This window comes from Anas acuta, chromosome 13 (genome assembly GCF_963932015.1).
Source record: "Anas acuta chromosome 13, bAnaAcu1.1, whole genome shotgun sequence".
NCBI classification, from domain to species: Eukaryota; Metazoa; Chordata; class Aves; order Anseriformes; family Anatidae; genus Anas; species Anas acuta.
Genome location: NC_088991.1, coordinates 10,539,384 through 10,561,942, shown reverse-complemented (window position 1 = coordinate 10,561,942; position 22,559 = coordinate 10,539,384). Strand labels below are relative to the sequence as shown.

At 36.4% G+C, this 22,559-nt stretch overlaps 1 long non-coding RNA gene across 2 annotated transcripts in view; it reads left to right on the top strand.

Annotated features, from left to right (window-relative positions):
* The window catches only part of LOC137863598 (uncharacterized), a 535,054-nt gene that overhangs the window by 266,489 nt on the left and 246,006 nt on the right, over positions 1-22,559 (top strand). Inside the window, exons 5-6 of one of the 2 annotated variants that reach the window (XR_011100998.1) lie at positions 14,278-14,352; positions 14,871-14,916. This is a non-coding gene — a long non-coding RNA (uncharacterized lncRNA). The remainder of the gene's footprint in view (positions 1-14,277; positions 14,353-14,870; positions 14,917-22,559) is intronic. The other variant, XR_011100997.1, reaches the window with a different exon arrangement.

The window sequence follows — 22,559 nt, the reverse complement described above, 5'->3', positions numbered from 1 at the left end:
CTGCATTAAGTTTTCCTGGTGTGACTTAAGCTCACAAAAGGTTGAAAATTCTCAATATTAAGCTTACAATTCCTCGCTGCAAAAGGGTGCCTTGAAATAAAGTTAAAGTGGTTCCCTGTTGTGCTGTGATCCTGCTTGTGAATGTCTGTGCTTTTGTCGGTGCAGACAGAAGTCATCAAACTGAAGTCCTTTTAGAAGTTGGAGGAGGGGAAGAAAAGAGTCCCTAAACCCTTATAGGATTATAAAAGTAGAAAGGTCCACACTGGCTGGGTTTCTCAGTCTCAGAAAATTTCCTTTTTATGTCAATCTCAAAGGAATACATAGAGCTGAACAATCGCAGTTGTCTTGAAGATACAAGTTTATTAACAATTATACTGTATATCAGGAACCACATAAGATAATTGTCCCGGTTGCCTGCTATAGCACCTCAAGGAATCTCCATTGTGAAATGGCTATTATTTGGTGATTTACCAGTGTCTTCTCATTAATTAACTAAGCCTAATAACTTACAAGAGCCAGTCTGTGACTGTACTGATAGTTTACTGTCAGAACAAAACTGTGCCTTTTTTCTTTCCAAAGGCATTTGTTGGGGGGGGGGGGGGGGGGGGAGGAAGAACAAAAAAAAAATAAATCATGTAAAGTTATTAGCCAAAGCTCTGTGACAGATTCTGCTATGCAAACTAGAAAGCTGACAGATCAAATAAAGTCAAAATTTTAAGGATTTGTGTTGTGTGGTCTCAGTAACTACAATTTTAGTACAATGGAAGGAGCAAGTTTATCAGTTGCTGACCTTGCATAGAACAAAACTGTATTTATATGAACTTTACAGTGGTTTACTTGAAGACCTTGATACAATCCTAGCTCGCAGACCACATAGATGATGTAGAGAAATTGCAGGATTCTTCTCCTCGGGGCTAGAGTAATGGTTCTGAACTTGGTAACTACTGATGAAACAGTAGTTTGCTCCTAGGTCCATGCTATAAATACTTACACTCTCACCATCAGTTCAGAGGAAGTTACCGTAGAGGCAATCAGTAGAAATTGATAAAGGTAAGAATTTTTAATGCAACCCACTTAAGTGAAGCTTCTCTACCACAGCAAAGGTTAGGGAATAGGACCTCTTCCTAAATCAGACTGATTTATATTTTATCAGTTTGGCTGTGCAGCTAAGACTGTGTTGAGTTCAGTGTTACATCTAGCCTAAAAATAAATGACTCTATACATCTAGAATACATTACTAGAAGAGAATAGAAAACTATGTTTAAGATTAAAATCAGTTATTGATTGAAACTCATCCTCACATTCAAACCAAGTTTGCATTTTATTTGGTTTTATACTTTTTTCCCCATTGTCTTATTAGAAACATACCCTGTTAGCTAACAATTGAGCAGATGAAATGTGCTTTAGCAACCTGAGTGAAATATTTCATATTTCACATGAAAAACTGTACTTAATATACATGTATTTTTTCATCAAGAAACCTAAATGACAACTGTGACTCAACTTTAAAAGCAGAAGCAGAGAGAATATAGGTGCAAAATAAATAAACAAACAAATAAATGAAAGTGCAAAGTGCTCATTCACACTGCTGGAAATAACTTTTTCATTTGTTTCATTTTAAAATAGTGCATCTCTTAGAAAGATCAGCTTGAATATTCAACCTTTTAACAGATGAAAGGACCTTTTTACATAGAAGCAATCCATTGATGGACTAATTTAATTTAGAGCTATTAACTGGTTAAGGGTCAGTCTCATTTTATGTTGTATAATATTATTTTCATACTTTAAAACAGATTGGAATGAACTGCTGTATCAAGAGGAATTTATTTTAGTGTCAGTTCATCCAATTGACTTAAATTGCCTATGGTGGATTGACACCTTGTCTCCAAAAACTATTTTACATATCTGATGACATTACTTTTTAATTTGTACTAGAGGAAAAATCAGAAAATAGATTCTAGATCTAAGATTCTAAAGATCTCAGAGATGCTTTGGAGACCAAATAAGTCTCAGGTGTTGCAGGGAAATGCAATTTCAAATGGACACGACTGTTTTAAAAACTGTAGAACATGACTAATCAGATGCTTTTTAATTTGCTTCTTCAATAAAACCTGAGAAATGGAGAAGAACTTTGGCATTCAGCAGCTTAGTGAATATGACGTTAAAATCACTGTTTATATGCAATGGTAATCATAGTGAAATTTCATTTTTTTCCACGAAAGCAATGAGGAGCCTGGATTTAGGTTCATTGCATCAGTAACCTGAACTACCATTAGATATGCTTCTTTATGCACAGTAACAGTAGAGGTATCTCTCAAACTGATCATTATTACTGACTATTCAATTTCAGTGAGTCTTCCAAATGCTAGAAATGGTAACTGACTTCATAAACCATGTGTTTTACAGGAATTAATGACTGCCATTTTTCCCTGGTTACACTAGAAGTCGTGAACATATGGGTTGAATTAATGTATAATAATAAGTAATGATGCTCATACTTTAAACTATATAAATTTAGCTATAACTAAAGTAAATCATACCATGTCTATGTTTACTATTTTCTACCATTGATTGCTATTAAATAAAGTGCAATTTCTGGAGATGAAAGTATTGTGTCCTGGAAGATTTCATTGGCCAGTATTTGTCAAACATCAGGATGATGCATCAGACTAGATGGATATTTCTTTCCTTCATGAAAACTAAATTTCCTTGATATTTACAAGGACTTTAATACATTTTCTCAGGATCCGTTCCCCAGTTTTTCATACTTCATAAACTTCAGCTTAAAAACCAAAAGGTTTTAGACTTGCTAAGTGAATTCCTTTAGAACGATCGGCCTGGTTGAAAGATATAATAGAAAGATCCTTATGGTACAAGAGAAATCCTTGTGGTGTTGCCTTTTTTTCATAAATATGCTTTTTAAAATGAGACAAAGAGTACTTGATGGCAAAGTTTGGAAGTTTTCATTATGGAATAATTCCTCTTTGAGCCACTGGGGCTACTAATTTGAATAAAGGCTATTTTGTGTTTAATGTGAAAGGTTTTCCATGTCTGGAATATATTTGGAAGCATGACAGGTTGAGAAATATTTTTACCAAATTACTGTCTAGGAAGAAACAAAATTAAAGTCTCAGATACAATGACTTTAGTACAGGAGTAGGGTAAGTGTGACTATCATATTTAGATGCATTCCTAGCAATGACAAAATTAAGAGTAAGAGCTTGCACAATAAAGCACGTGGCTGTGTTTTGGCTACAAAAAACTAGATAAATGAAGTTTGTGAAACGGTTTGGTTCATTTATATATTTAAAAAAGAAAGTTTTTTTTAACCCTTTTGTTTAAATTGAACTTAATTGTATTGGCGTCAGAAAATTAGCATGTTTAAAAATTACGTGGCTAATGAGACCCTCACAAATCTATCATAATGATTGATAACCAGCCCAGAGAGGCGTTTAAGCAGGAGTTACAGCAGAAGTTGTGGCCAGACCTCTGATTGATTGACAATTCTGCGGTAGAAAACAGTTACGTTATTTAGGCATAGAATAAAGTAAATCCACTGATCAATGTCTGTGTAATCATATATTTAACCTTAAGAGAAGAATATGAACAGAAATTTCATGTCACATCTCACAAAGTCATCTATTGAGTATTTACAAAATTTGAAATTAAAACTGCTTTAAATAAAGTGATGAAGATAGACAAAAGACAAACTAAAAATAAAAAATTGGTTTATACAGATGCAGACTTCACTGTAATAAGACTCTGTGGAAATATCCATTATATATTGGACCCTTCCTGGTTTCTGTCTATGTGGATAGCATCAGAAAGAACGCTGCCCTCATTTCTAAGCAGCCTGGGTGAAAGGTACCTATATTGATATGCCTGAAGCTATAAATTCATAATAAGTATTCTAAAATACAAGCTCATTTCTGAGCTCTATGAAGTTATTCACAGTCTATGTAATTAGTGTCCCTTTGACTGTAAATAGTATGCCCTCAAGTAGTATTTGAGACTGTGAATTTCACCATGTAAGTAGGCCTATGTAAATTATCATTGCTATCTATTTTGTTCATGCTGTTTCCTTGTTCAATTCCTCAGAGCTTCAGTAAGACAGTGCATGTTTATGGAGCTACCATATACATAAATCGAGTACAGAAAGTGGTTTGTATCCCAAAATAGTGTTAACCATTTTCTTTAAAATATTTTCAGATACACATGCTGAAGGAATAGTCATTCTTTTATAATCAATAAGTAATTTAAAAATAACATTTAGATTCTGATGAGTTGCACAAATGAATTATTACCTTTTGCCCTTTGTGTGGTAAAATTCATAGCTCTAGATTTTTTTTCCAGTGATCTACCATTGTTGGAACTGTCAATTTTGCTTCTATAGCCAAGCGTGTGGCTCTGAGTGTTAGGGTTTCAGAGGCCATGACTTTTATCTGTGGTTACGAAATTCAAATCCTACAATTTCCATCATAGAAAATGGTAGCTGACTAAACATGGATCTAGTGCAGTTTCATTTGTAACAGTGAGAGAATACTGTAAGGATACCAAAACCCAAGTGTATCTCATGTTGATATGTGCTGTTGCACTAAAGAAGAACTAAGTATGTTCTTGGGATATAATATGCACTTCATACTGAATATTGGATTTTAAAATTAAATTTTACTTTTATCAATTTATTTTCATTTTAGTTATTGCTTTCAGATGTTTCTGATTAAAGTTTAATTCTAACTGCAATTCAAGAATTGTCTCTAAGTACTTAGTATGTTAATTACTAAATCCCATCAATATTAATATGGGTGTAATATATTTCTATTATGAGTTCCTTGGGTAGCACACATATTTTGTGCTGGATTGTGCTTCATACAGTCCTGATATAAGTATTGTAGCAACAGATAAATATGTTCCCAAAGTAAAATAAACAAAGACATGGAATTTTGGTTAAGTCATATATTCTAACAAAGTTAGCTGTGGTGAGCAGGACAAATAGAGTTTTTCCCCTTCTCATGGCTATTTGGTATTTTTAAAAGTCCAGCCTTCCCCTCAACAAATTTTAAATTAAAAACATTGTGAAATCTGTTTTCCACATTTTTTTTTTTTTGGTCTTTTTCTCTCCCCCCTGCGAAATACCTTATAGCTTTGTGGGTGTAAACAGTGTGCAGGCTGGGAGGACTGGGACTGCTGGACAGGCTTTCTGACAGAGCTGGCAGTGTAGATAACTACTGACTCTACTTGTATTCTCAGGCAGGTTTGTACTCAAGCAGCATGCTGTAGTCTGGAAGCTGAAGAGCTCGTGTTCCTTGCCATACTGAGACAGTATTTTGAGATTCAGTTATGATGAAACTGAAAACCAAACCAACCAACCAACCAAAAAACACACAAAAACCCCTCCCTGGTCTTGCTAAAGCAAGTCATCCTAAATCAGAAAAGATAATTTTGACAGTTTCCTATAATTTCAATTTTTAGTTATGATACTTTTCTTGGCTCAGACAGAACAGAGGGAGCATAGTTTAAAAAAAAAAAAAAAACTTGAAAGTGGGCTGCCAATGTCCTTCTCTGTCAGAACATGGTGAAGTGTCCTTGAAGGTATTTTCATTAGTGCTCTTTTCTCCTTTATGCATTTAAACAAGCTGACACCTTACAAAGTTCTGCTCTCAACAGTGTTTAGAATGGCTCCCAGACTCCACATTTTCTCTGCAATCCTCCAGCAGCTGAAATGTTTGCCACATCTTTTACCAGCCATCAGGAGAAAAGCCACAGCCAGTAATCAAAGGGACAGACTGTCAGTGACACAAAAAAGCAAGCCTGATTCAGAGATCATTAAGTCTTTTTACTGCATTCAGCCTCCACTAAATCCTGTTGGAGAGGGTATGGTTTCATGCCAGAGGAAATCAGACACTGGGGGTTCTCTTCCCAACACCCTTAGACTTTTTACGAAGCTACGGGCACATTATTATCATCTGAAGAGAAATGACATCTTGAAATTTTGTCTCTCATTTCACTTGTTATGAAACTGTTCTTTTTGTGTCTCACATTGACTTAGCACATACGCTATTACCATTTCCCAAGCTGCACAATTTAGGATATAAATAGAAAATACTTCTACAGTGTGCATTGATCATTAATAAGTTGATTAATGATTAACCAGCTTTCATTCTCTTAGTGTAATACAGTAGCATCCAGATATCTACCTTTGTTGTTGTGAGCCACCCCAAATAAGTTCATGATGTGTTTACTTATTACATCACAGCTGATAGTGTAACAAGACCTTACTATATTTTGCTGTATTAGTCCACTAACCTATCAGTTCTCAAGCCAGCCTCACACCATTTCTTGGCAGCTGAACAGTGCATAGTTATATGAGCAATGCTCCATTTACTTTTATCAAATCTACTGCAGTGCATGTATGATGTACTGTGGAGTATTACAGGCAGCAGAGCTCTCAGAATAGCTCAGGTTTCATGTCGCATGTATCTGTTCATCTCTCTGAATTTTCGTTAAACCATTGAGTTTTGCTGTAGACTTCCATGGGTTTAACTAACTATTTATTTCATAATCTGTGGTGTAAAAGAGGCTCCTATAATTTCCCTAGGATAATGAAACAGCACGCACAGGAGGGGTCTCACAGAAGGTTGTGTGGTTGTGGTGGTCTGCCTCAGGACAACAAAGCCCATAAAAGCTGTAACTTCATGAGTCTGTTAGTAAGGGTCCTGACCTCACCTATTTACTGCACTTAGCAGGTATTAAGATCTGCTTCAAACCTAGCGAATTGAAAAAAAAAAAAAAAAAAGAGGAATTGGGGTGAAAAATTCAGGTGTCCAAGGCAAATGCGTTAGAGGAAATCGGTTGTTACCCACAAAACAGATCTGGTGATAACTTTTAATCTTCTCTTCATGTTTCTTTGCTTTCTTTACTGCCACCCCTGAAGTGCAGCAAGGCCATGATGGCAGCGCAAGGTGCCATCTTTGCCTTTCTTTATGGATGGGCTGCAGCAGGTGCTGCAGCGAGATGGGCGCTGTGGGGCAGGGGGCAGCCTGGCTCCCTCAGCAAGAGCTGCCCAGGGACAGTACGGAGAGCAGGACCCTCTGCAAGGAGGGTGGCAGCCCAAGCAGGTGGGCCCTTGCGGTTGTTTGCAGGCCCTTGTGCTAGCTGAAAGGCAGAAGGAGTCTAGAAGAGTCTAGATTCCTGGTAGGAGTCTAGAAGAGTCCATGTGGTTCTGGAAGCCTTTACGAGTCTGGGCTGGGGAGCAGGCCCACCCTGAAGGGGGTGGCATCTTTGGAGACTTTTTATTCATCCGGACTCACACATTGGGTCTTATTTATCTTATTGTAATCTGCTGTTTTGTGTTCTGTTAAAACAGGTCTTTCATGATAAACAGACTATGCGTGCTTTTGGCTTATAGTTTAAACAGGTTTTTCCTCAGGGAGGCTGGTGGGGTCACCAGGTGCTTGGTGATCCTGTCATGAAGAGAGTCCTAAAGTAAATATTCTTCCTTTCTTCTTCTCTTTAATAATAGTGATAATAGAGCTGCTCTTTTCTGTGATTTTAGGTCTGTTATCTAAGGAATCTCTCTGTGAAGTAGTCTGTTACCAGACAGAAATCTTTTGATCAATTTATTTTTTTAATCAGAAGATAGTTATTCTGAGGAAGGCTGTCTATCTTTTAATTAGCAGAAGAACATCAAAGGTTTTGGACTTCATCCAGTGTAAAATAAGGGCATTCTGAAATCTCAGAAACTTTAGTGAGAAAACTGTCTCAGTCCAAAGGGAAATTTGTGGTGGAACAAAGTCCTCAAGAGGGGTGATCTAGGGGAAGGGGAGGGAGGATAGTGTGAGTTAGAGCATATACCTTTTGCATGGCAGAAGCCTTGCTCACTGAGCTGAACTTCAAAGGCGTTTCCTGCAGATAGCCTTCCAAGTTAGGCAGTGGCTGAGGAAAAATTCTGGGAGGAAGTTAAAAGAAAATACTCTTTTTCAGGGGTAGTAGAGTCAATGGCATCTCTGGCTCTGTTTTTATTTGCTTGTAAAGGATAGCTCCCATAATGATGGAATTGATTTTGTGTCATTTTCTTTGGGCCTCTAGCATTTCAGACAGTAGATGTTCAGATTGTAAAAAAATCACACATTTTTCCAAGAATTAATAATTATAGCTGCCCAAGTGATGGGGAGGATGCAAGTTGTTTTGGAACATCTTGTTTATTCTGAGAAAAATGGCAAGTTAATCATTGGATTTTTTTTGCAAATAAAGAAAAAATAAATCCTGTTAGCGGCCCAGGGAAATTGAATTAGTAGCTCAGTTTAATAATGGAAAGAGAGTGATTTAGGCAAAAAGTTAAAAAGTCAATTAGCAATGGTTAATGGAACCAGCAAGCTGAGAATGAAACAAGGAATTTGCAGGAAATGTATAAAGTTTTCATTTTGTTTGTTTAAAGATAGTGCCTGACCTGGAAATATGATGCATACTGAGAACAGCACTAAGGATGATTAGAAGACTGATGGAAACAACAAAAACGAGCAACTACTGAAATCTCAGGAAACATTACGAAGTTATTTAGAAATGAAATTGCCATCTATAAGAATTACTGAATGAGCCCATTTTTCCAGTGTTATAGATAGAATTAGAATTGATGAGTTCAGATAGGGGCTTGAGGACGTGCTTGTGTAGACAATACTTACAACTCAAAATGGACAAAGTTGCTTTTTTGTTAGTTCTGATTTTATTGTCAACACAAGGAAGATGAGGAAAAGTTAGTAGAGATAAGAAAAAGGGGCTTGTTCGATTAGTGAATAAGGATACTGAAAGAGGCAGAAAAAGGAAATGATGGGGAGAAAACATAACTCCTCGAAAGTCATAGGAAGCAACTGTGATAGTAAAAATGTATACAGGAAGATTGAAAGCCTCTGGGAAATAGTCTCTTAAAGTTTGTATTGGGATTTTATCATTATTATATGGGATTTTATCATAAGAACATATGATAAAATTTAACATAACATTCTTGTGATTTAACATAAGAACATATGCAAACCTGATAATTAAAAAAAACACCCTACATGTTTCTCTGTCTAGATCATTGGTTAGGTGCTTCACTTGCAGTCTGATGTGATGTTGATATCCTTGCTGATGTAATGACTGAGTAGAAATCCAGTCTGATCTGCATTGGTTCATATTAAGAATCAGTTTGTGGGATGTGGGGCTTTAAAGCCTTACCCAAACCCTCTAGAATAAACAGGAGTTAATGAGGTGTTTCAGTGCTTACCCACCTGTATAAATAGATTTCATGTCACTAACCGGCACTGTAGAACAAGGTATATATTTACTAAGAGTGATTTCACTGTTTAGCATCTGTTATGCTAAAGAGAGCCATGAAAGAATATCAATGCCAGCATCCTAAGGAGAAGAATTCAGAGCATTTTATTTGTGTATGGAAGATCTGGCATTTAATGACTTGGAACCTTCTCACTTGAAGCAGAGAATATTTTATAACCTCCCCTTCCCCCAGGCACTGCAGAGTTATGGAAAGTACCGATGTGCAAGAGCTTATAGTTACCTGCAGTTGCAACAGGTATTTTGTTACTTTCAGATGCCTGTTAGAAGTTTAAGAAGAGCACTTTTGTTTCAGCTTTTGTTGCATCAAAAGATATAATCAGCCATGGCATTGCACTATGTTGCCTAATAAGAAATGACAAATCTTGTCATGTCAGCAATTTAGCAAGGAAACACTTTTCTCCTCCCTGTATTCCACCCATTAAACATGTATACATTACATATTAAGGACTTTGAGCACTCGTGTCTAGTTAAAAGGTACAAGAGTGTGCGATATCACTTTAGGATTGCCTTTCTGTGCAAATTACAATCATAATCAAAGATGTACATGGAATATTTGGTGTAAAGAAAATGGAAACAGTTAAGTGAACTTGCTATGCCTCTATCCCGTGCTATATAGGTTTTTTATTTGTCTTCCTTTATACCAGCATTTTGTCTTGATGGAGAAATGACAGTTTGCTTTGAGAAGCTAAAATGGAGATATATTTCTGACTGAGTGGGTTGCTTTCTATTAATCTAGCACAATTCATTAGCCAAGAGAAAAAGTAAGAGGTATAAATCAGACCTTAATATTTGGAAGCTTGGTTGCCACTAAGAGGTCTGTATAAAGAAAGTCTGCTAAGAGTAAGAGTAAATTTTTATTTCCTGTAAGTAGCTCTCTTTGGTATATTAGGAGTTATAAGAGCCTATACTTTGTTTGGGCCTTTTAACAAACTCCTGGGTACTTTTTGGCACTTTGTTGCCAATGACTTGCAAGGTTTTTGCTCTTGTCTCACCATTCTTTCTGAGTACCACTTAAACTCAACCCTAGGCCTAGCAGCTTTACAAAGGCATGACTCATATCTACTTTGAGACTGTCCTTTACCTTTTAGAAGACCCTTCTTTGTGGCAAAGGAAACAATGAGACTTGCTAAGTCTATCCATCAGTGCAGTTTTTGAAATTAATTTGTCAAGCCAACGTTTATTTGTTAAATAAAATTCCCGGTATAGAGCTATCAATGAGTGTTTCCAAACAATACAAGGCTGCTGTGGTGGGATTCATTTCATGCAACTTAAGATGTTTGAAATGTGCTCTAAGCCTAGCTGTCCGGGCTCTATTTATAATCATCAAAGGAGGAGCAGAATGATTCCATTCAATTACACTTAGGTATATTGAGGATATGCTGTCTGATGACAAGCTCTTGCAAAACATCACAATGGAAGCCACTGCAGATTCCCAGTAACCAGTTAAATAACTTGCTTTTGAGTCTGCAGATTTGTGGTGGGAGGATAAAGCATTGCCTTAGGTAATTGCTTTTAATGATAAATAAACTGAGGTGGATATATCTTCCAAAGTATATAACAGATGGAACTCAAAGACAGTACACATCAGCTTGTTATACTGCATTTGTGTCTTTAAATGAGGTATTTTAATCAATCACTGCAGTGAATAGCATAGGGTACAAGCAATAAAATAATTCAAATTTGAAAGCTGGTCGCAGCAAATGACCGGTTGTGTACAGTCTTCATATCAAGAGATGAGTAATCTCTGGTTATAGGATAGGATGTAGTATAAACAAGATAACGGTAGATTTAAGAGCTCATCATGGGGAAATACACATTTCACAGCTGGTCAGGACTAAAGTGAATCAGGGAGTATATCTTTTAGCTAGCTGTGAATCCCTAAGGGCATGCATAAAACATTACAAGTCATGTAAAATTACAGACTGATAGTGGAAAGGGATTGTCTGATCCCATAAAATTCTGTCCTAACTCTGAGTCCAATCTTTTTCCTCTTTGTTCTCTTTAATGATGGAAACTATGTTTTGGAACATTACTTCTCCCGTTTCTGGAAGATGAATTGTCACTCAGACAAGTGCTATGATTAGAAAACTGAAAGTGTGTATTGCAGAAAAAAAAGGTAGCTGACACTGACTATTTAGACAATGATGTACAGTTCACTGAAGCAGAATTTAAATGATTCAGCACCAATGTGGAGGTAGGATGACTTCCTCCAAGTACCCACAAAGCAATGGGAAGAGAGAGTTGTCTGCAGAAAGAACCAGAGAGCAGGCAGAAATGGCAAAATAGAAGGAAAGGCCTTGTTGGACCACCCCATCTGTCCTTAGATCTCTGAAATCTGAATCTGGAGAATGATAGAAACTAGTAAGCAGATGTATGAGTGAGGCCTATTCAGAGGAGCAGACTGATTTAGCTTGGATCTCTGGCCATCACAGCTGGGAAAGAAAGTTCAGGTTAAATACTCAATCTGGGACATAAAACAGCAGCAAAGGTTATGTGCAGGAAGACCTAGACAATAAGAGGCACCTGTGAACTCAGGACTGTAATGGACATAAAAATTTAGGTGACTGTGATGCATTGTTGGACTGCTGTTACACACAGATAAACAGAATTGTTGCCAGGACCAGAATAACTCAGCCTTCAGTGTGTTTAAAGCAAAAACGGTACCAAAGACTTGCACAAGCAGTTATGATGGAAACTAGAAATAAATGGATTCTAAAACACTGTGTTTTAGAGATTGTTATGCCTACTGAGGCACACTAAGGATTGTACAATTCAAATATGCCTTGTAATTATAATTGCTGACCATCACCCTTAATATGCAAAGCAGCTTTTTCATTAGCTGCAGTTTGCCTTGCTGAAAAATGCGGGTACCTGAAACAGCAGAGAAAGTAAGAGTATGGAGGAGCAGTCAGGACTTCTGTTGCCATGCACATTCCTTACCCAGTACCCGTGCTTTTTTTAATTAGTTGCTCCTGTAATATGCGGACGGTTAAATTTTATAAGCAAGGGATTCTTTCTCATGACTAGCAACACGTGTAGTAGAGCCTTGCTTTGAGTTTAGTTTTGGGAAGAGTTTCAGTCACCCAGCCTACAGTTTAAAAGAAAAAAAAATTTTTTTTCCTCTAGCCTATTTGTGTATATTTTTGAGAGAAAAGACAGCTATGCGCCATATTTCTATAGGGAAGGAATCTTTTTGTGATAGTACTCTGAAGTATTCAGTTATAATTCATACAGAAAACAGTGTATATTTAAATGTACACATAACGTAATTTGCAAATTCTAATCAAGAATGTAAATTCCAGATAATTGTTCAAGTCAGATGTCATCTGAATTTTAAGTCGTATTCCTATTTATGATGTTGTAATATTGAACTTAAAATAATGAAGTGGAACAGAACAATTTTTATTTTAGTAAACATGCGCAAATTGTCAACAGTTATGCAAACAGAGAAGTCATTACAGTATGTGTATGTCACATACATGGAATTACTATAGAAACAGTCTTACAATGCATATATTGGTCTGTCGCGTTAAAGGGGTGTAGCTGATTAACCGTTATGGGCCCGGTTGGATTCAGAGTACTAAACCAGTCGGACATTCACCAAAACTGGGGGGCCGTTCGGACATTCACCAAAAATGTAATAACCACCTGGGGGTCCGCTCAGACATTCACCAAAAACGTATTAACCACCTGGGGGTCCGTTCAGACATTCACCAACAATGCATCAACCGTCTGGGGGTCTGGTTAGATTCAGAACACTGAACTATCACGGATAACCACCCTCACCCTAGTTGCATTAATGAGAGCTATCACAATGCAATCAAGTATGGTTTATTACAGCAACAGATAATCAGGTTCTTTTGGATTGCCGGTGATAGTGACTATCTGCAAAAGCAAGCTAGTATGCATGAAATACACAGGTGTTACAGGTGTTCTAGGTGTGGGTTCTAGGTGTGGGTTCTAGGTGTGGGTCCTAGGTGTGGGTCCTAGGTGTGGGTCCTAGGTGTTCTAGGTGTTCTAGGTGTGCAGCCTAGAAATAAACGCGTTAAAAGGATCAAAGACTCTATAGAGATTTATAAGCAAATATTCAGATCTCACCCAAAGGCGTCCCAATGGGGGGGGAAGAGAGGCTCAGCCCGTCGACTGATCCCAGGAGTCAGGAGGTCCTAAGGATGTTGTATGTCCTCGGGATGGTATCTCCCCTGACGATGGTATCTTCCCTAACATCCCCTCTCTCTTGGGCCAATTTATATTATTTTCTATCTTTTAGGTGGAGCTTGAGTGGCTCTAGTCAAGCATATCTTAGTTATGATTGGTGTAAAGTTTTCCCGTTTCCGTTTAAAGTAATAGGCTCCGAGAAATTCAGAGCGCATGCTCAGTGAGGGGTGGTCGCACCTTGGAGGCGGGTAGCTTTTGGGATGGAGGTGTGTTTTGGTATTATAATGATATTATAATGAGCAAAAAGTACACTAGGGTACAGCATTTGTCAAAACATGACAGGTCTTTGGCTTAGGGTGGCAAAAAGTGCAGCTTTGTGCACAAGAACAATCGAGGCCCCACCTGATCACAGAGCCTAGCCGTGGTGTCTCCACTCCACTCTACGCTCCGTGGTGTTCCTTAGAGCTAGCACACCAAGTTTCCCCAGCGCGATAGCATCTAAGGTTGGGAGCCTAGGGAATGCTCAGATAATGCAGTTATGCCCTACCCTGAAAGCCTCTTCAATGCTGTACCTTTTCCTTAAAAGTGTGATTGTTAGTTTTATTTTCCTAGTTACTTCAGGCATTTACACCACAGTCCTTCAGGTGGAACATGACCCTGGTCGAGAAAACTACAGCTGGTATGCATCCTCCAGCTCAGCAAACACACTGTTCACTGTAACCGCTTAAGCACTTAATCCAAACTTGAGATATTGAGAACAAAAACCTGGTCTCCTTAATATTACAGATATCTTCTGAAATTCAAAGCAGTGATTTATTAGCCAAGAAGGAATGTATTACCTTTGATACATCTGGAAGCACAGTAAGTATTCTCAATGTAACCACATTTTTCCTCTGAATGAAAAAGGCAATTCTTTCCAGCACAGCTTCACTATTTATAAAAAGAGAATATTCAGTGGCTGCACAACTGAGAGGCTGTCAAGGATCCATAAGTCATATTGCCTTGAAAAAAAATATTCCAGTATTTCCTTCACACCATCCAAACAGCCACAGATAACAATGTCCGTTGTTTAAGGTGGCATAACATTTTTCTGCTAGCTCTTCATCATTTCAATCCCTCACTTGTATTTTAGAAAAAGGTGGAAGAAAAACTTCTTATATTTTAAAAAATAATCAAATAGAGTAAAGAGAAGAATTTGTCTTAATACTCTTCCCAGAAACATTACATGTCTCTGAACATCTGATTTACAACTTTATCCCTAATCACTTTATAAATAACACCACTAATATGTTGTGATATTGATAATCAGGTAGTAAATAATAGTATAATTATATATTTTTTCTTTTGAATTTATTCTCTCTCTGATCTTCTGTTTGCAGAGCATAAGAACAGCAAATGTGGCAGAAAAACGTGGGAAGACAACTGGTAAGATTCTTCTTTCAGTGTGTACATGTACATACACGCATATATACACGCACAAGCTGAATTAAAAAAAAAAGTATAATTTGTTTCTGATCTCACAACAGTAGAAAACAGTTAACCTGTGACAAGCTTTGACTGATGTAAATAAGAATATAGTCTTATAAAGCTGAATTTAATTCCTTCTCCTTTTGACTGTCACTCCAAATCCATAGTTTTGGAAAAAAACTTGACAGATTCATATGCACCCTTATTTTTATAAAAGGTCTTTTCTTTTTGTTTAATTTGGTAATACAGTTTCCATGGTGGAAACATAACCATTTCGTCACTATCTGTTCTTGCAGTGTTCAGTCTAGAATAAAGATGATAACTGTAATAAAAAGGGCTGAAATGATTGTTCAGTTTTCTCTTTCCAGGCCTGGTATTAAAGACTATCCATTTCCAAATTTCAAACAAAGATATCTCTATGTTCCACAGTACTGTTATATTTGAATCACTAAGGTAATATATAGATTTCAGTGTGATTTACATGTGTTGTAAGGCCGACCAATACCACAAACATCTTTAGTTTGGAGAGATGAGGAGAAGCTATGGTGAAAAAAAAAAAGTAATAAAAGAACGTCTATCTTAATATTTCTATTTGTAAAAGCTGAAAACTGTTTCTTACTCACATAAAGCTGATGAAAGCTGCCTTAAATTTAAAAAAAAAAAAAAAAAAAGAAGCATTGATATGCTTTGAAGATATCCTTAAAGGTGGCTATGAATTATGCATTGTTTATTTTTATTAAAATTGATATTTCTATAACTGTAATGTGAATTAACAGATTGTGTTTTGTGCTAGCTTTCAGCAATTTCTGTATAAAAGAATGAAATTGTGTTTATATAAAATACACACACATATAAATATTTATATAATATGTAAATACACAAGTACATGTATAAATGTATAAATATATTTTAGCAAACTGAACAGGAACTTGTTCTTTATATAGCCTTGTTACATCACCAGAGCTATTTGTAGATGTGTGTCACAATTTGACTTCTGTGATTCTTAAGCACAATATATGATTGAACACAGTTAAAATTAAATTAGGAGGTAAGATTCTAGCATTTTTTAGCAAGTATCAAAGCAGAATCTAGGCATCTTACAAGCCTTTCCATGGATAGGCTGCACAACTCCTATCTGTGCAAGGGACCCAGGTAAGCTCAGTGAAGAGTCCTGGGAGAAAAAGCCAGTGGCTTTGCACTGGGTCAAGGCCTTTAAATTCTCTTGGAACTCAGGGTTGCACTCTGTAACAGCCCTGTAAAACTAACTGCAGCAGGATTCTTTTGCTCTTGCAAAAGGGAACTGTGCCTGATGATTTATTTTTAAGCTCCGGTTAAACAAGTTAGTGAAATGTAAAATTCCCGAAATTCTTGGTCCCATAGATGCTTCTGTCCTGACTGTGTGACTGTATTATCTTCTGATAACTGCCTTTTTGGCTAGGTGATAAAATACATTTCTTCTGCTCTGGCTTTCTGAAAGGAAGTATGACAGCAGTGCAGAACAGAAAATGCAGCAGAAAAAGCTATGAAAGTGCAGCAGTGTAGCAACAAATATCATGGTGTGCTACCAAGAATAGTTTGGAAGAAGAAACATAGGGAATAATGTAAGACCAAGAATTTGCATGCTTGAGCTCTGATGCTCGTATTATTTCTTGAGCAAGGAGATTTACTTGGCAAAATCATTTCATTTCAAAGCTGTTTCTCTTTGTGTTTGAGAGTCATCAAATAAATGTTTGGTGCCATCTTCATATCATTGCATACTCAAAGATTACTAAAAGTTCTTTAGGAGTAATTTAATGAAAACTAAAGTGGGTTTCTTTTAAAAAGTGTATTACTTAGCAGTGAGTTGAGCATCAGTACCATCCTTAGCAAGAGAATGAAGCTTAGCAGACATGAATGAAAAACAAGTATCTAAATGCTTTGAGACCATACACTAAACATATTCTAGCCTTTAGGCTGCAAGTTTTGAGACTTAGAAGTTTTTTGTTTTTTTTTTTTTGTTTTGTTTTTGTTTTTTTTTGTTTTTTTTTAAATATATTTATTTTAAAAATGTTTAAGCAAAAGAGAACCTGAACTTAATAGAATTAATGACCTAACAGGTGGAAAATCTGGAAATCACCTGTTTTGGTAACAAGTCAGTGCTGATTCTGTAGGTGTTTCTCTCTGATGTGTGTCTTGTAGTAAAAGTACATCTCAGACCTGAAGTTAAGTGAAACCATTGGCAGCCTCTTCCATTTATCAAACCTATTACACCCTAAATCAGCATGGTTTGATTTGGAAAATATAAGTGATTCCAGCATGTGTGTCAGTTCCTGCATCCTACAATAGCTTATGAACATATTTACCTCAGTGCTACATTTTAAAATAAAGAAACTCTAGTTTCCATTTCTAAATTAAAGTAACAAAGCTTACAATTGTTGTGGGACAGGGCAGTTAAGGAGTGTTTTTGGCTTAACCAGATAATGTCTTATATTGTAAGGCCTAGGTATTTTATCATAAATGCTTTGCATTTCCATGTCTTAAATGTGATGGGTCACCTTATTTTACCAAAAGGAATAATTGCTTTGCTTATGGTAACAGAAACTTAACCTAACCTCAAATATTATGTTGAAATCTGTCAGAAAGACTCAGGTGAATACACACACAAAAGAGAAGTATTTCTAGCAAACAGTTGTTTTCTGCTCATCATTAAAGTTTATCAGAAATCAGAAGAAAAACACAGAGTTGAAAACCTGTCAGGTTTTGTCATGGTTCTGTGATGTTTCTTTTCACACTTTGTTTTCTGCGGTCAACAGATTTCATGAGAATCTATTTTTATTTTCAGTGAAATTGCTTCTAACTGTTGTTTGGAGAAAGTCTTGAAAATATGGAACAAGGACACCTGTTTAGGCTAGGCTTAGAAAAGCAAGGGGCAGGGAAAAAGCTTTACATTTATTTTTCAAGTGAAGTCTTGTGGCTTCTAAGGAAATATTAGGATTCTTGCAGGGCATTGAAATGGGTGGTTTTTTTCAGTGTTTGTGCTTGGAAAAGCAGTTCCTGGGAATAAATCATGAGGAGATTTTGGAGCTGAAACAGTGTGCAACTCTTGGCACTTTTGGTCTGCCTGGGAGAACGTTACCTTTTTATAAAGCAATGGTGATTTTGTATACCCTGCAAAAACAGACCCATGATTTTAAAAGTAATACAGTGTGCATGTAGAATTATTCTGTTGCTCAGTAGTGGAGCAACTATCACATAGGTCTGTGGACATCAGCATTAATATTTTCCTATATAAAAAGCGTGATCTTGATTAAAAATGAACTTCATTTTATAGTTTACGTGCCCTGAAGTATGTAACCAAGTTTCAGCAGCCAAACTTTGCCCTTAGGTTGATTGCACTGTTTGGTTTTAATTTTTAGTGTTCCAAAGAGCAACTGTGATCCTTGTCACGGGTTTGTTTTGGCAATTTTTGCAGAGAGTTGTGCTTTCTCTTATTAGGATTTCAAGATTTATCTCACTAGAAACCAGTAAACTTGTACTAGCTGTAATATAAATGAATGGAAAACCCAGATGTGTTGTTTGTCTTTGCAATTCATTATACTTTAGCATTGTGTAAGCTTTTAGTAAATCCACATTGGAACTACTTCATATCGTTAATAAATCACTTCTTCCCAGCTGTATGTTTGCCAACTAGTTATTGCAAGATAAACATGTAGCACAAAGAGCATCTGAATAGCATGAGATGTCCTTTCAGCTGAGGGATGTGTTAGCTGTAAACAGGCAATTTTCTGCAGATTTCAAGCATTTCATTCATGGAAGTTAAGAGTTATTTGGTGTTGAATAATATATTTTCGAGCATGATATTGCAGGAAAAAAGCAGGAGAGGGGAGGAAACTGTACACTCTTGTTGTTTTACGGTTATGCATTTGGATTTCATGTATAGTACCTCCCTATAACTGAGATCAAGTGAATCTTATCTATACTTGTGAATGATTTTTCAGTAACAGGGAAAATAGGCTTGAAATTTTCAAGATCAGCATGGAGTTATTGAAGAGTTGTTATAGTGCCTGACTAGTGAACACTTTATCCCACTGGCATAAAACAGATTTTTTTTTTTTTCCGGTGTTTGCAAGCTGAATAATCATATTGAAACAGCCTAGGAAAAGTATTTTTAATGACTGAGGAAAGCTATTCATTGTGGCTGAGCAAGAACACTGCACAATATAATTCTAAAAAGTCGAATTTGTAGCAGGACAGAAATGCTTGATTTCAGTCACAGCCCTTGCTCTGTTTTTTCCACATACATCGGATGGCTTTTTCTAACTGGGGAGTCATCTATTGGCAAGAGGTATCAGAATAAAGTGGAATTATATTCCTATGGGTTAAATGCACACTTGTAATTATTTGAGGTAATTTTTTTTAAACAATAGTTTAAACCATATTTCATTTTGGATGTCTTGCTTACAGTCTGCATTCTGATTCCTGAACAGATTATTTTATTATCATACTGGCAGATTACTAGCACAGATGCATTTAATGGGATTTTGCTTGTTTCACAGAGTGAATCTTCCAGAGCTGTGAGGCACCAAGTACTGTTCACTATATTAAACATCAGTAGAACATGTGCAGCAGTAGTGTGCATCGTATTAATGAGATGCATTGTTTTCTTTTCCCTGTCTTGCCTAAAAAATAAGGTACTCACAGCTTCCCAGTTGTTTTATTAGCTTAGCCCCCAAAACTTTGCTCATTCAATTCAAGTCAACACCAGCTCACATGCCCTCATGCAAACAGTAGTAATTAGGGTGCTTTAAGGATATGTTGCAATGACATTATCATTTGTCAGCAGGGTACTATGGTTGTCATGGAAAATGTACGTTGGCAACATTAGGTAGGATGTTTACTGGTTTCTTAGTGAAGTGCAACAAACTATGCCACTGTACCTTGTCTGCTTTTTAATAGAGAACATAGCATTAGTGAGGCGTTGCAGTGTACCATGAAAAAAAGCCACCCAACAACATTGTTCTATCTCTTATGACTTTCAGCCATTTTCTTTGATATTATAGGTGCATGCATTTACATCTGCTAAGTATCCATAAAAATACAGTTTCATTAGTTTGAGTCATAACTGTACCATGCATGTCAATATTAACTTTATCTAAAACATTCTGAAGACAGAAAAGAAAACAAGCAAACATACAAACAAACAAACAAAACAAACAAACAACAACAACAAAAAAAAAACACACAAGGTGTTTAGAGGATGTGCAATGGATTCTCATTTCACTTAAGTAAAAAGTTGTGGCTGAGATCTAGGTGCTCAGACCTGCTAAGTAGGTGCTTCAGTATGAATCAAAGGTCCTGCAGAGTCCTTTTCCTAAAGAAAATACACTTTCCAAAGCCAAGTGGTAGCTCCTATGAAAATCAGTGCAAGTATCCGAGTTCAAGGGACTGTATCAAATCATAGAAAGAGCTGATGGTGTACACTGAAAGCATAGCTTTCAAAAGAAAAAGATCCACCTTTTCACATTTAAAAATTGCTAATATTGCTGGGAGAGTTTGAATGCTTGCACTGTTGGCATCAGGAGTTGAGAATGACTTTAACAGAAGTCAAGAACTAAAATGTAAGGTGGAGAGGGATGGTGGGAACAGGGGGAAAGAAACTAAATTGTATTTAGATTATGAATCCATTCCTAAGAAGAACTCATAAGCAGCTTGTACACATGGACCCACCTGACTCTGCTAATGGGGTAGTGTTTATACATTGGTTGATTAAGAACAGCAAAGGAGGGAAGTGAGTGGTTGGAAATCAGTACTAAGTCCTGACAAGGAGAAACAGCAGATAGACAAGTAAAGTCTTCCATGGCAATTACAGTCCTTGGCAAATACAGTCAATGAGAGTAGGCTGGATAAAACTGAGGGTCATTCAGAAGTGAAAAAACACCGGACAGATCTGCTGCTACAAGTGAACACCACATCTCCATTTCTCTTGAAGACATAATAATTTGGAAAGCAGGAAAGAGGCTGAGCGAGGTTTGTACGTGGAGGCTGCAAGAGCACCGTGCCTCCTTGTGGAATAACGGTGGAACTGACGCCGAGTTCAGCCACAGCAGCTGTAGCGTGCTCGTGGTTGATTTGCAAAGAGCAACCATTTTGTGCTCGGAGTCCACTGAACTGCCAGGTTAGTATTTACTGAAATATGTGTGTGTGTGTATATATATATATATATATATATATACACATATATATACATGTATATAAAGGTAAGCACAGGCCTTAGACTGTTGAGAACTTGAAATTGTCACAATACCCTAACATCCATTGAAATGTAAGAAACTTTGGAGTCCAGCTGAGAAAGACAGGACTTTGATCAGTTATTTTCAACTTAGAAAGGTTTAAAATATGGATATTGGAAATCAAATATTGTAGTAATTACAAAGGGGAGAGTTTAGTACTGCATATTCCTTGTAAAGTTAGATAAGTATTTGAAGGATAATGTGAACTGTGCATTAGTAAGAATTTGGAAGAAAGTCTGTCACTCAGTTCTCCTTTTTTTAAATTGGAAAGTGATCAGCTATAATTTACTCATTATTGTAGTGTTGTGAATCATTTATGATGTATAAAGCATCATGCACAAAGTGTTAGTTTAAAATAACATTAGTATTGTGATTCATGGTTAATATAATTTCTGTATTTGTTGCAGTTATAATATTTTTAACAAAAGTTCAGCAGATTTAATTATACTTAAGTCACGTACAGTGTGTAAGAGGAAATAATGAAGTGTTATAACAATCCATTAAAATAAACATAAAATGGAGCAGTGGTTCTTTTTGAGCTGTTTTTAGTTGTTGATATTAAACAGGGTTATTAAATTTACCATCAGTGGCAAGGGCTATGGGAGCAGACCATCTAAATGGTGTTTGTGTATTACTGTGTTTCTAGACTTTTTTTCATTTTTTTTTCTTTTTCTCTACTATTTACCTGATGGGCATCCAATTTCTAAGCTTGGATTAAAACATAAGGATATGAAAACCAATTAATGTATATTACTTTTTATTTGCCTTCCCGTTTTTGAGTCTTTGTCCAACTGATGTTAAGAAACGTATTCATTAAATAAAAGGTGGAAACAAACAAACAAACAAACAAACAAAAAGCTCAGACGTAGGAATTCAGGAATCAGAGAAGTGACTGGGTAGCATGGAATCTATCATTATTTTACATAACATTTATTTATGACTTGATAAACTTGATCACTTCCGTATGTTCCCAGGAGCCCCAAGGAATTTTGAAGATCAATGTTTCCCAAATTTGATTTTCATTATTTGCATCTACCATTCATATAGAAAGTTTAATGCTTTCACAAAATTGTGCTATTAAAAAATGGGCAATTCTAGTTCAAGAAATAAAAACTTTTTTTGAAAGCTATTCTCTATCTGAAACTCTAGTTGTGATGTGAAGTGGTAGGATGAGCTGTCACATTATCCTTTTATTGTTTCAAGGAGTCTGTACTGACATAAATTCAGTGAAAGATTCTACTTTCAGTTCTTGCTCCACCAAAATCAAAAAGTAAAGCTTTTCTTTCAAAGTTTGCTGAACTCTTTTGTGGATGCCCCATCCGAGGAAGTGTT